Below are 15835 nucleotides of genomic sequence, written 5' to 3' on the forward strand. Positions count from 1 at the left end.
AGAGACGTGTGTTGCAGCAAAGATGTAGACGCAGCAGTGAACAATCCCAGTGCTACCCACAGTGATGCTTGCAAATGGTGCAAACTAGAACCATTTCATTTCTATTGCCCCAGTGTCTGTTGTCCCAAAGTTTCTTTCTTTTTTTTTTTTTTTTCAAGGAGACTGAGCTCACAATGATGAGACTGAGGTCTTGCCACAGGTTTCTCTGGGCCCTTCACAACAATTGTGTGTGCCCTTCAGAGTGACACTGATATGTTCTGGGATGGGTCCTGAGATACTTTTTGTTTTCACAGTAAATGCAGCAAAGAGCTCAATGCTATTTTGATTTTAAAGTTTCTTCCCATTGTACCTCATAAATGTCACTTCTATGGTGACAATTCTCCCTTCTCCTCTTTCGGATTTAAATCCTCTCATATTAGGGAAGGAAGGTACGGATGGAGGAAGGCACCTCTAATTTGTTGCTGACCTTGGAGGGCCTTTCTAGTCTTCTTAAGTAGTCTGGTTTTGTGTAGTGTTTGCCATTCCCCATATAGTTGTGTGTGATTAGATAGTTTGGGGACAGTGTTACATGTTATCTCAGCCTCCCTTTTCACCCCTAGGATAGCCTGGAGAAGTACCGGGGTCAATTTAGATCGTAAGAATTCAGTGAATCTCAATCTTTTGTGAGTCTTGATTGTCAAATGCAAGGAAAAACACCATGCAGACCCTCACACAAATGCACACTGTGACAGATTGCATATCCTACATTATAACTACCGAAAAATCTCAGAGACAAGAGAGTTCCGTGTCCTGTCTGGTATTTGCTCCAACTTTCTTAAAGGAGGTGAAAAGATTACAGTAGTTAGAGACTGATTTCATACTCTTAGAACAACAAAACAAGGAATTATTATTGAATATCTTGAATATCTTGACATATTAGAGCTGATAAATTGTTAGCAGGTGCTGAATGTGCAACCTAAAGCAGATAGCCTTGTTTGAACTGCCCTTACATCACGACATGCCAGTCATTTACCTTCTGGATCATAATACGTTTGGTGAATTACTGGATAATAAACATGGTGTGTTAAAAGCTTTTTCTTGGAGTGGGGATCACTTCCAGAATAGTACAGTAAGGACCGAAAAATATCCGCTCCTCTGTAAAATCAATAAGAATACTTGCAACATCTTTCAAAGGCAGGGTTTTCAGAATTCGGGGAATTAACCAGGTCTTTCAACAATCCAGGAAAAAAGGCTGAATGTCAGTGCTAACAGAGAGCTTTATGGCATTTCAATTTACCTCATTTCCATTTCACTCTCATCAGTTCAGCAGGAGCCTTGAAAACAGACTTACCATTACGGTAGCTATGAAAATAATGACCTAGGAGCCGGAGGATGAAGCAGATTTGGAACTCCCAAAAAAGCCCCATTTGCATAGAATTGTTATTATTAAAAGATCTGGCAGTTCCCTGGAAAACCCTACTCAAATGGTTTGTCTTTATTTGACCTGAACAAAGTACATTCGTTGTGAACAACCTCCCAATGTCCGCTATCAAAATAATCAGTGGCGATTGTTTAACATTGCAGCTTTGAAGTGGTGATAACAATAGAGGCTAACAAAAAGTCCACTAGAACCCCTGAAAGGAAAAGCTGGAGAATTCAATGTTCTTGGAAGGTATTAGAAAGCTTTGGCAGATTCTTGGGGACCTAGAAGGTCTCACATATTTGCAAGACTGTGTGCATGCCCAGGGATAACCTGAGAAATTCTCTCCCTCAGGCCGACTTTGAGGCTTTGCAGAAGCAAGAAGTGAAAACAAAGACAGAGTCCTAAGCCATCTGATTGATGTGGTCAGAAAGGTGTGCCCTAACCTGCCCACAGTGCTACTTACTGAAGGCTGGGAGACTTATTAAGAGGTTTAAGGCTGGGCGCAGTGGCTCATGCCTATAATCCCAGCACTTTGGGAGGCTGAGGCGGGAAGATCACCTGAGGTCGGATGTTCGAGACCAGCCTGACCAACATGGAGAAACCCTGCATCTACTAAAAATACAAAAATTAGCCAGGTGTGGTAGTGCATGCCTGTAATCCCAGCTACTCAGGAGGCTGAGGCAGGAAAATCGCTTGAACCCGGGAGACGGCAGTTGCCGTGAGCCGAGATTGCGCCATTGCACTCTAGCCTGGGCAACAAGAGCAAAACTCCTCCTAAAAACAAACAAACAAAACAAAACAAAAGATGTTTAAGAAGGTATCTGAAAATCTTTAGCTCACCACTAAGGTTTTAGTGAACATAAACAAGAAAGAATACAAACTTTACAGAATTAGTTCAGGAAAGTCACTAAACAAACAGCAACAATGAAAATGTGGCAGTACCAAAAGACAGACATGGAGATCAATGAACTATTATCCAGAGTCTGTAAATAAACCCTCACATATACATTTAATTTTCAACAAGGATGTCAAAATAATTATATTTTGTAGAGATAACTAGATATCCACAAGCAAGAGAATGAACTTGAATCCTGTCCTCACCATTTGACCAGACCTTATTTTATTTAAACACTCCCTTCCCCTCCATACTATTCTAGAGGAAAGTATTTCATCCATACAATTTTAGTATCTCTAAAATATAAAGACTCTTGTTTAAAGCACAGCCATACTACCATTATTAAGTTTTAAAAAATCATGAATGTTTTATAATCAGCAAATATTTATTCAGTGTTCAAATTTTCTCGGCTTTCTTATAGGAAATACTTTCACAATAGAATAGTTTGACTCAAGAGCCACATTATGCATTTAGTCAGTATGTCTATAGGTTCCTTCCCTCAGCTTTTCTTTCTTTTTTCTTTGCAATTTACGTTTTGAAGAAGGTAGGCCACTAGTCCCATTGAGTTTCTCATGTTCTGAATTTTGCTGATTGCATCCCTGTGATGCCATTGAACACTTTTTTCTTTTTTGAGACCTAGTCTTGCACTGTCGCCCAGGCTGGAGTTCAGTGGCACAATCTCAGCTCACTGCAACCTCCGCCTCCCGAGTTCCAGCGATTCTCCTGCCTCAGCCTCCTGAGTAGCTGGGATTACAGGTGTCTGCCACCACGCATAGATAATTTTTTGTATTTTTAGTAGAGCCGGGATTTCACTATGTCGGTCAGGCTGGTCTTGAACTGCTAACCTTGTGATCTGCCCGCCTTGGCCTCCCAAAGTGCTGGGATTACAGGTGTGAGCCACCGCTCCTGTCCTGAACATGTTCTTTTGTTCACTGAATCTCTCATAAACTGGAAGTTAGATGTAAAGAGTTGATTGTACACACAGTGTTTTGGTGTGGTACTATGTGCTTCCATCTGAATTTCTGGATGTAACTTTCCAGATAGTCTTCAATGGCATGCCTGCTTTCAATGCTACACCGTAGTCCTTCTTCTCTCCTGCCTGGTCTCTAGTGCCATGCATGTTAGACTTTCTGATATTACCCCACAGATCCCTGAGCTTCTGTTCAATTTATCCATTGTTTTTACTGCTGTATTATTCAGAGGTGTTAATTTTTATTAACCTATCTTCAAGATCCTTTCCTTTCTCATCTTCCTTTTCTTTTGAGCCCATGTAGCAAATTTTTATTTCCAACGCTATAGCTTTGACTTCTAACATTTCCCTTTATTTCTTTCTTATGACTTTTATTTGTTCTTTGAGAAGCCTTATCTTTAGCTCATCTCAAGGTTTTTGGGTTCTGTTTGTTTGTTTTTTGCTTTTATCATATGGAACAAAGTTATAGTAGCTACTTTATATTTTTTTTCTGTTTATTTCAACATCTGGAGCATTTCAGGGTTTGCCTCTGTTGACTGCGCTTTTCCTTGAGAATTGGTCTCTTTTGCTGGCTGTCTGTCGTGTAATTCTGGATTGTATCCTGGACATTGTTAATGTTACATTGTGTGACCTCTGGATTCTGTTATAAGGCTCTGGATAATTTTGGGTTTTCTCTTTTAGAGGTCAGGTTTACACCACAAAGTGTTTCGTTTTTGCTATGAACCTGTGAGTCTGTCCCTCCACATGTAACACGGAGGGTTGAGTCTGACACTTGTGCTGTGGTTTAAATATTAGTTCAGTTCCCAAAACCTTTGCTATTTTTATTTGGTCTCTGTCAGTGTAGCTCAGGGGTGGCACTACGGCTAATGTGGATTTCTACAGAGAATAATGGATTCCGTATTCGGTGCTCTCCTGTCTGGCACCACCTCCCTGATATTCTCCAGATCACAGGAGGCTTCTTCTTGAGTTAAGTGTACACACTACTGCATTGCCTCACGGCTCCACAACTGGGGCCTGGCACTGGGACAGAGCCATGGGGGGAAATGACATTCTTCCCTCCATGAAGATCTCTTCTCTATATTTTGACTTCTTTCTACATTTTGCCTGCTTTTGTGTACTGTTTTTAGTTCTCAGGCAGTTGCTTTATGTAGTCTGCCTAAGATTTAATTGTAATGAGCAGGAATGATCAGCTATAGTGTGTTTAATGAAAATAGAGAATTTTCTGACTGCTTTTAAACTTTTCTCTTTGTCATTGGTTTTAAGCAGTTTTTCTAAGACTGGATTTCCTTCTCTTTAGCATGCTTGGAATATAGACTCCTTAAATATGTATATTTCTATTATTCATCAGTTTTACAATGTTCTTATTTATTCTGTCTTCAGTTTCGCTTCTTTGTCTTGCCTTATAGGATACTGATAGCTCACATTTTATATTTTCTCACTATATTTCTTGTCTTTTGCCAATTCTCCCATTTTTCGTACCTTTTTTCTCTTTCTGCTTCATTCTAGTTATTTTTTAAAATTGTGTCTAAACATCTAGAGTTCTTCATTTCAGTTATTCCATTTTTCATTTCTCAAATTTCTATTTGGCCATATTTTATAATTCTGTGCTAGTTTCTAATTCTGTGCTTAAATTTTCAACCGCTAGTATTTTCATTTTTTTAGCAAATAAAGTATAATTTAATGTTTCTATTTGATTCATTCATTGTCTCCCCATGTGCTTGCTTATTTTTAGTTATGGGACATATATTTTGTTAGTTCCTTTGTGAGACGAATTGGAGGCTTAGGGTGGTGGTATAGTCTTCCTGAAGGTATTTGCATCTTTCATTTTCCAGGTAATATGGGGTCACTTCCACCCAATTTCAGGATATGAGATTATTTTGAAGTAAGCTACATTCCAAGCACATTTTTAGTTTGTCTTCACTGCCAGGGACCATTCTCTTGGTGTTTCAACCCAAATTGAGTCGGGATTATCATGGGACACCTTGGCTGACTCTACAAAAAACCCAGCACTTTGAAATCGACATACAGTCTTAGCGGAAAAATAGCCCCAAATGCTGTACTTACTTTTCTGGGCCTCTGTCTTTTCCTAGAGTACTGCATGGTAGTTCTTCACTATTTTCATCTCTCCAATACATACATACATACATATATTTATTTATTTATTTATTTTGAGACAACAAAGTCTCGCTCTCTCGCCCAGGCTGGAGTGCAGTGGCACGATCTTGGCTCACTGCAACCTTCGCCTCCTGGGTTCAAGCAATTGTCCTGCCTCAGCTTTCCTAGTAGCTGGGATTACAGGTGCCCGCCACCATGCCTGGCTAATTTTTGTATTTTTGGTAGAGATGGGGTTTTACCATCTTGACCAGGCTGGTCTCAAACTCTTGACCTCAGGTAATCCACCTGCCGCGGCCTCCCAAAGTGCTGGGATTACAGGCGTGAGCCACCACGCTCGGCCTCCAATGCCTTTAAATAGCTTTTATTTTGTTTTGCTTTTATGATAGTCCTTAGTCAGAGGACTGGATCCTATCTTAGTTCACCATCGCTGTGACTCCCCCAGGGTTATCACCTACACTGCCACGTAAGCACGCACAGGAAGCGATGTGGAAGATGCACCTAAACAGCAACTCTACTCAGGGATCCACGGTTGGCTAATGCTTCTCTTCTTTTTTAGCATTGTCTTCCAAATTTTATATGGACAGCTAACATATGCAGTTCTCAGTTCCTTTTAAACTATAAATGCCCAGAAGGGATGAGTGAGACTTCTCGTTTATTTCTTTGAAGGGAATGGTCTTGCTCTCTCTTCCTTTCTTTGGGGTGCGAATGTGGTGCTGAGTCCTCTCACCGTGTGGACGGGGCCATGCACTAGAGACACAGACTAGCAAGATGGAAGCAGAATAATTGGTCATGGATGGTGTGAACCCATCGTACTGGTCCTCAGCTACCTGGTCAGCCCGTTGCATTTGTATTTTGTTTAAATCATTGCTTTTTGAGACTTCTACCAGGTTGTCTGTACCCTGACAAGTAAAAATGTATTACCAAGAGTGGGTTGCTGCTAAAAATAAAGCCAAATACATGTAACAATCCCTTAGCGGAATGCAGGTAACCTCTAGAAACTGGAAAATACAATAAATTGGTTCTGTTCTAGAGCCTCCAGAAAGCAGGTGCCCACACCTTGGTCTTAACCCTGCCAGATTTATTCTGGGCTCCTGGCCTTCATGACGTTAAGATAATAAATGTGTGTTGTATCTAAGTCCCCAAGTTTGTGGTAATTTGTGACAGAAGCACAGGAAAGGAAGAAGCCGAGATAGGATTCAGTCCCAGGCTATCTAACTCCCAGCCCTACATAATTTCCTTTATCTGGTGACCTTCCTTATGTCCTAGGAAATCACTGGTAAAACTGTCTGGGCAAAGCTGGGAAGGGCGACTGCGTGCTCACGGGGCCTGCAGAGAGAACTCAGAACTCCAGCACATGCTTGGTGCTCCTGTAGCTCCTGGCAAAGCCTGTGGGGAACACAAAAGTGGGCTTTGGAAGAAATCTCTCAGAAGAACCACATTACCTGTGGCTGAATTGTGACTTCAAGTGATTATGTAGCAATTCCAGTTACAAACCTTCAGCTGGACAACGGGGCTGTCGTGGTGGCATCAATCAGATAAGGAGAGCTAATTCCCACCCACGCCAGCGTTTCAGAGGGCCTCAAGACAGACACCACGAGCTGAGATGGAGAGAGGGCAGAGCACAGAGGCCATGAAACAAAGACCAGAAGTTTCAGGCATGAAAAGCCTACCTGGAGGCGCTCCCTTTGGCTGAAGATGCAAGCAGACTGGACACAGAAACAATGTTGAATGAAGAGTCTGGTCCAGGGTCTCCAAGCCTCTGACAATCACCTCTAGGAATTGGCTACGAAAGGAAAGGAAAGCAGTCCCAAAAAAGGGCCTTGTTTCTGATGCCCACTGCATGCCAAGCCCTGGAGAACCAGAGCCAGAGAACAGCTTCTCGAGGGCAAAGCTGGGAATCATGAAAGACGATGAACACACGAATTCACCTGAAGGCAAGCACGGAGCGGCCAGACGGACAGTCCATGGAACGCGCCCCACTGCAGAGGTGGCAAATGAGGGTAATTTTTGCAAACTGGGATCCCAGCAATAGCTGAATAGGGCTTTATGTTATGTCTTTTGGAGAGGGGATGAGTATGGTATCTGGCTGGAACAAGGGTACTCATGGATATTTGAGTGTTGAAAAGATCTGCTAATCTCAATATACAAAACAGAAGCCTTGGTTTCTCTGAGTCCACGGTTTCCCAGCTAAAGGCTGCATGCCTCATCCTCCCTTGCAGTTAGGCATGGCCATGTAACAGAGCTCTGCCCAAAAATGTGTGCGTTAGAGTTCCCGCCTTCCTCCCCTCCCCCTCCTCTAGCTGCAATGTGAATAAGGAACTAAGCCGTGATGGGCTTTGGGAATGAGTGCATGTGTAGGCATGGCAGAGATCCAGGTACAAGGGGCCTGCCAGCCAGCACTATTGATCCATCACAGTCGCCGGGATTAGCGGTCCCAACTGTTCCTTCCTACAAAGTGAACTTCCACCTCGTTTAAGCAACCCTATTGTGGAGTCTTCTGTGACAGAAACCTGGCTTGTAATCTAGCAGTATCTAGAAGTCAACATTATGTATTCTGCTTTTGATTTAGTAAAGCAGAAAATAGTTAAATTTGAGAACACATCAAACTGCAGCCACAAAAGGTGTGTGTTTTTATTCAGTATCCTCTTCCGAGAAATGGGCAGTGAGTATAAAATTCTGCTCTCCCCCGTAAAACTGTCTGACAGGCAGCTGTCTGTAGGACTCTTTAGAATGAGGACTGAAATAAAAAGGTATCTCCTTCTGACACTGAAAACGTCAGCAAATCATTTATATGATTTTGAAAGACTTATTCAAGTGCTATATACCACATCGGTAGATTGAGTAACTTGTAAAACCTCAAACTATCACTTTTAGAGCTGACGTTTTAAAGCTCAGGATAATCAGGTTTTTGTAGGAAGGCTAAAATATGGTCCAAATTGCTCAATCACTGCATTTGGCTCATTCTCAGCATTTAATGCTTGCTTTACTCTTCTGATAAAGAAGCCGAGTATGTCTTCTGATGGGAAATATTAAAAAGCAAATCTAAGTCCTGCAGGAGATCACAAGGAAATGCAGTCCATAGCTTAATGTAATCTTACAGGGAGACTAAGAATTAATATGCGACTCTATTTTGACCTCCAAGACTTCTATATATAGTGTCTGATGAAGCTCTCAAAGTAATGTTTTTAAACTTTTTTAAAAAAAAAATTTACTTAAAGTTCTGGGATACATGTGCTGAATGTGCAGGTTTGTTACATAGGTATACATGTGCCATGGCAGTTTGCTGCACCTATCAACCCGTCATCTAGGTTTTGAGACTCACATGTGTTACATTTTTGTCCTAATGCTCTCACTCCCCTTTCCCATGACCCCACAACAAGCCCTGGTGTGTGATGTTCCCCCTCACTGTGTCCATGTGTTCTCACTGTTCAACTCCCACTTACAAGTGAGAACATGAGGTGTTCTCACTATTCTTTGTTGAGATGTCTGTTCATATCTTTTGCTCATTTTTCAATTGAGTAAATTTTTTTAAATTGTTGTTTCCTAATCTGTACATATGTAATAGATACCTTTTATCAGATCAGAAATTTTTCTTCTTTTTGCAAAGAATTTTTATGGTGAATGAAGGCTTACTTTTATCATTTTCTTTTTTTGCAAACTATTGAGTTGATTATTTAATGAGATTTCCTTCAAACTAATAATTAATGTAATAGATTATATCAACTGACTCGTTAGTGAAAACTAAAACTGCATTTTGGAATAATTCTAAAAATCATATATTTTTACACATTGGTTTTTATTCAATAATGTCTTATTTAGCTATTTTGGATATATTTTCAATAGTAAAATTGGTGTCATTACTATTTATAAATCTTTTTAGTTTTTGCTCATGTATGTCAATATTTAAATTATATTTCTAATAATTATTAAAATATTAGTAAAGTAACATATTTTAAAACTTTGTCAGTTGTCTTCTAAGTGAAGCCGTAGATATATTAACATGAAATTATTCATGAATGATTTTTTGTACATTTGTTTTTTAACGTTATATCCTTTTTTTGATTAACATCATTTATGTGTTCCTTTTCTCTTCTTTTCTTCGATCAGACTTACTAGAGGTTTAGCCATTTTTCTAGCTGTTTTGTTAAAGAAAAAAATTATTCAATGATACTTGTTAAAGAATGGTAAGGAAGGCTTTATTCAGAATTATTGTGATGGGTATGGGAACTGCTGCAGTGGAATTTTGCAATGGGAGAGACACTGTACTCAACTACAAAATATGGCACGGGCTAGTAGGAATTTATAGCCAAGGAACAGGGTGGAAGTCAACGGGTGGAAAATTACTAAGAAGAAACATGAGGGTTAAGGAGGATTCTGGCTAAACAGACCCAACAGGATTCTTACTGAAGACAGGCAAGGGTGATTGGACATCACCTGGGAGATGGTGGAAGATGATCGGGTATTGAGGGAGTGGGGTTCTTGCTAAAGTGACTTAGCAGGGTTCTTTTGCTAAAATTGGCTTTTACAAGTAAGTACACAGATGGGCCTAGGACAAGGTTTAGAAGGCTGAGCGAAGTTTGGTCAAGCAGAGAATCTTTGTTAGTTTTCCGAGAACACACTTTCAACTTTGTAGTTTCTCTCTGTTGTATGTTTTCTTTTTATATATTTAATCTAAGCTCTGGTATTTATATTTCCTTCCTTCTATTTTCATTGCATCTCCTCTTTATTACTTTTCCAAGTTTTAAATTGGAGACTTTATTGTTACTTTTTCTTCTTTTTATACTATGCACATTTAAGGCTAAAATAACTTTTTAAACAATATCCTAAAAATGATATGATTTGATACGTATTTTATATCTCTTATGTCTAAAAAGTTTTCTAATTTTCATTATAATTTCCATTGACTTATAAATTATTTAAAAGGATGTTTCTTAATTTCCTACATATAGGTTTTTTTTTTTTTTTTTTTGAGATGGAATTTCACTCTTGTTGCTCAGGCTGCAGTGCAATAGCACGATCTCAGCTCACTGCAACCTCCACCTGGCGGGTTCAAGTGATTCTCCTGCCTCAGCTTCCCGAGTAGCCGGGATTACAGGTGCCCACCACCATGCCTGGCTAATTTTGTATTTTTAATAGAGATGGGGTTTCACCATGTTGGTCAGGTTGGTCTCGAACCCCTGACCTCAGGTGATCCGCATACCTCGGCCTCCCAAAGTGCTGGGATTACAGGCATGATATATAGGTTTTTAAAGTTACTTTTATTACTCCCTTCTGACTTACTTTCATTTTAATCTGAGGGAATACTTAATATGCATAAGAGTTATTTATGTCAGAATAATGCCATACATTAAACCTCTCCAAAACTCGATGGCTTATAGTAATATGCTTTTATTTGGCTCACGGATCTGCAGGTTAGCCGAGAAGCTTTGTTGGCTTCTAGTGGGCTTTCTCAAATTTTTGGAGGTTGTCTGGTTGTCGCTTTATTTAGAGTAGCCTTCATCAGGATGATTAGCCTAACTCAGCTCAAGTCCACAAGGATTTTATCCCCCAGCAGGTGAGGTGGGCCATGGCCTCCTGGTGACAGCAGCAGGCATGAGAGCACGTGGAAAGACACCCACGCAAGGTGCAACGCCAGCTCGGGTCCAAATGGAGGTGAAACTGAGTTTGCCTCTTTACTAGGAGAAGTGGCAGAAGATACAAGCAGGGGGAAGTACTGGACTAAACTTCAATCAATCACCACAGAAAAGCTTTTAAGTATTTTTGAGACTTACCTTATAAATTAGTATGTGGTCAATTTAAAAAAAAAGTTCCATGAGTTATTTTAAAAGATTATATACCATTTATCTGGGAGAAGTTCAAAATTCAAAAATGCCTGTTATATCAAATCGCTAAACGCTGGATGTGAAACCACTAAATTAATGCCTCCATTATCAAGCCACGTATGCACAATTTGGTGCAATGTTGAATTTCCATCAGTACACCTGTCACATATGTAAATATTATCACATTTAAATTTTAAAAGTTTTAATCTTATTTTTAAGATGTGTTTAAACTACATATCTAAAATTGGTGATTTGCATGGATAGTCAATATCATTAATTGATTATTTATCATTTGAAAAGTTTGTGAAACAGTAGTCAAGGTAATTTGTTTGCTATTTAATTAATTCATCCAATAATACGTATAATAATATCCACAATGATGTAGATACCAGTGATACAGAGACGGACCAAATAATTCCTCCATCATAGTAAATGAGAAAAACGTATGAGTTAAGAAATGATTGCAATAGGCCGGGCGCGGTGGCTCAAGCCTGTAATCCCAGCACTTTGGGAGGCCGAGACGGGCGGATCATGAGGTCAGGAGATCGAGACCATCCTGGCTAACACGGTGAAACCCCGTCTCTACTAAAAATACAAGAAAATTAGCCGGGCGAGGTGGCGGGCGCCTGTAGTCCCAGCTACTCAGGAGGCTGAGGCAGGAGAATGGCGTGAACCCGGGGGAGCGGAGCTTGCAGTGAGCCGAGATCGCGCCACTGCACTCCAGCCTGGGGCACAGAGCAAGACTCCGCATCAAAAAAAAAAAAAAAAAAAGAAATGATTGCAATATAAAGTGATATGTGTTTCCACAAAGAAGACAGAAAACCTAGCTTAGCCTCTGGTCAAGAAGAGCTTCTTGCATGAGGGGACATTTGAGCTCAACCTTATAATAGAAATTGGTAGTTTGATGGGATGAATAGGGAATAGTGTGCATTCCAAGGGGAAAGATTCATGTTTGGGAAACAGCCAATAGTTTGGCATGGCTACAATGAAGGCTTTGCAAAATCAATTGCTTCGTGTATAGCCAGTGAAGAGAACTGATCTTCTGTTGTTTTCTAGTCTTTATTTTCAAACATGTCTCTAATATATTTTGAATTCAAATTAGAGCTCAATTTATTTTCCTTATTGGCTTCTAATTTATATAGAATCTAATTCCCAGATTTAAGGCAGTTACATAGGCACAAATGCAGAGCAACTAAAAATGAAAACCAAACACATATCAGAATCAAGGAAGATGAAGGGGTGTACAACTATAGCAGCTCAAAAGGAGATGACAAGTTGAGGAATTACACACTAAATTTAGCTCTGAGCTTCCCAGAAACCAAGGCACAGAGGAATCCATTCTATAATTGAAAACCCATTCCACTTCTTCAGAGAAGTTACTCTTATTCTAAGGACTAGGTTTTCCTACCATGCCTGTGTAATAGGGTTCAACCTGCCATGGAAAAGAACCTATAAATGATTTCATCAATGTGCCCAGAGGCTGACTGATTTTACTGAGGTGCTAAATGTTTCTGCACCCTAGTGATGGGCAGAGTTCCTCCCTACAAGGCCCCTGCCCCTGCCCTTGGGCAGCACGGCACCATCCACTTGCTCCTTCTTGGATTCCAAGAGCTGGAATGAAGGACTGGTCACCAGCCAAGACCACGTCTCCCCAGGTGACTTCAGCATGCAGGTGTCAATTAGGACTAATTGGTCTCACATCTAATTCCAGGACCAGCCTCCGGTCAGCACCAGCAATTCCAGTGCCATGCCCTTCCTTAGATGCCGAGGCCAGCATGAAGCATCCTTTCTCTAGACTCTGTAATCCAATCTCTTTACTTTTATTCCCCCCATCCCTGGGCATGACAGCTGCTTCCTGCAGTTATCAACCTCCCGGTGGCTGCAGCACTCCCTGCTACTTCTTCCAGCCTCCCAACACTAATTCCTTTTACCGGATATCTTTTGTTAGCTAAGTCTATGCAAGCTTCAGTTTCTATGATTGGGAAGGGAAATGCAACCCACACAGCTATCCAGCTTCTGGAGGACAGTGAGCACTTCAGCCGCAGTCTTGTATCCCACAGGCCTGGCCTGGAAGGTGCTCATGCCACCATCGTCTTCCGGGTTAAAGTCAGAGCGGCTGAGGAAGCAAATGACAAGCAGCATCTCTGGGAGTACAGAATGGGAACAGGGAGAAATATGGTTTCCCTTCTGAGGCCGCAAAGGACTAGGGAAATCCAGGCAAAGGTGGGAGTAGAATAAAGGGCCTGTGGGTGGGAAACCTCTGCAGCTGGAAACCCGGCACCTGGTAGGAGCATTTCATGAGCCAATGGGGAAGGACAGAGTCAAGGAAGAGTACAGAACTCAAACTCAGGCCTCCCTGAGGCCAGTGTTACTGCTTCCAAACACCACGTTGCACCACACTATGCCCAGGAGTGTTAAATGGCAATAGTTTTCTACATCACACAGTGTAATTCTTCAAGACCTCATAGTCTGCAAAATAACACGTGCGAGGTAAAAATGTACTGGGTCAGGCCACTGAAAACCTATGCTATTGTGTGACGAGACTCTACAAAAGATGATGGCAATCCTAATGAAAACACTCAGCTCGTTTTAAAGACATGTCAACTTCCTAGGAATAAAGGAACTGCAATCCATAAGGTTTTACTTTAGAAGAATGCGTGAAGCTAGCATGACGGCAGCAGGAGTAAGAATAGGCCACGGCTGGAGACATGGAATCAGAGGTGGGAGGGAAACCTCTTGATCAGAAGATGCTGGTACTAATGCAGTTGCACAGCACACAAACCAGAGATGGGGGGCCCCACACACTGTCTGGTGTCAGTTTCTTAAAGCACTATAAGCACGCCAATGACAAAGCATGTGGCCAAACCTAGCCAGGAGGAGTGGACAGGACATCCACCTGGGGAGCGTGCATCCCCCACAACTAGCAGCACCCACATTTCTGAAGTGCCCGGCCGCTGTTACTCGGTGGCACAAAACAATAAAGTGCTTGCGGCGTAGCTGGGTACAGGCTCATGCCTGTAATCCCAGCACTTTGGGAGGCTGAGGTGGGCAGATCACCGGAGGTCAGGAGTTCGAGACCAGCCTGGCCAATATGGTAAAATCCCGTCTCTACAAAAAATACAACAAATTAGCCAGGCATGGGCGCGTGCCTGTAATCCCAGCTACTCAGGAGGCTGAGGTAGGAGAATCGTTTGAACCCGGGAGGCGGAGGTTGCAGTGAGCCGAGATCATGCCATTGCACTCCAGCCTGGGAGACCGTGAGACTTCATCTCAAAAAAAAAAAAAAGCCAAAAAACAAACAAACAAAAAAATAAAGTGCTTGGAAAAATCACATACCAACCAAAGAAACTCCACTTTAAACTGATGTCATTATCTTATTCACAAATCACGTATGAGCTAATTTTCTTATAGAAAGACATTCTGTAGAACAGACAGTACAGAATTAGAAACCCAAGCCCTGTGATCTTCTAAGTATGTCCCATTAAAATTAGGCTTTCAAATAAGTGGGAGTTCATTGACTTTTGATCTACACTTTCTCTTTGCTCACAGAATACCCTGGACACATCTTAATTGCTACCTTATAAACTTAACTCATTTAGTAGTAAGATTTCTTCCCTTGTCATTCTCCTTGATGAACTCTGAGCTTCCTGGGCACAGGAGTCATGTAACATTCTTCTTGGTGTCCCCACTACCTTTCACAGGGCCAGGCAGAGAGGTATTTGGTGAAATTAACATATATATAACATGACCAGTCATAACATGTTTTAAGAAAAAAATTAAAAGCAGTATCAGGATAGGATTAGCAAATCATAAGCCCAAACCCAAGTCTACACTGACGACAAGCCGAGGGAAATAAAAAGCAAGCAATGTTCCTGGATGGCACCGACAGGTTTCCTTAATTGCAATAGTGGAGAACGATGGAACAATGTCCGTTCAAGTGGAGACGGTGAAGCTCTCCCACCTGTTACTAACCCATCTTATCTGGATGGAAGATGTGGCACCAGCCTCAGTGATGCTTTGAGGGTTTCAGTGCCAGCCTGGAAAACTACAACGCAGTCCACTGGAAAGAAAACTGATCACAGCTGTGGTGGCACTAGGTTTCCAGCAAGGCATCAGTGTTGTAAACATGTACCAAAGTCATGGAATTTTCTTATAAAAGATGCTGACCTCCCAACCCCTTTATTTAGGGTCATGTCTTCCCATGATCTGGAGGTGAAATGTGAACTGGAGATAATTATAGCAAATCTCTCAAAAGAATTATTTCTGAGGCCCAATACGTGAGCTAGCCGTGCAGGTGCATCCCATTCAGGCCACTTACATGAAACTGCGTTCATAGCTCAGCGATGCCCTCGCGAGGCTCCAATCCCACTGTCTCATCTTTCTCCCTACTTGTTTCACAGGCCATGACTCTGTTCTCCCTCTTTTCCTCATTTCTCCAGTGAGCCATGCTCTCTTACCTCCAAGTTGCTACATGTGCTCTTTCCTAAGCCTAGAATTCTCTCCCCTGTGCATGCACTTTTCCTTACAACCTCCACTGTGAAAAGCTTCCTTCTGAAGGTTTGCCTTCCTCTGGACCCTATTTTTGGCCTCCTGAGCTAGATCACAGGCATTCCTCCTGCAGTGCCCCAGTG

Source organism: Macaca nemestrina, chromosome 11 (assembly GCF_043159975.1).
Source record: "Macaca nemestrina isolate mMacNem1 chromosome 11, mMacNem.hap1, whole genome shotgun sequence".
In the NCBI taxonomy this organism is placed as follows: Eukaryota; Metazoa; Chordata; class Mammalia; order Primates; family Cercopithecidae; genus Macaca; species Macaca nemestrina.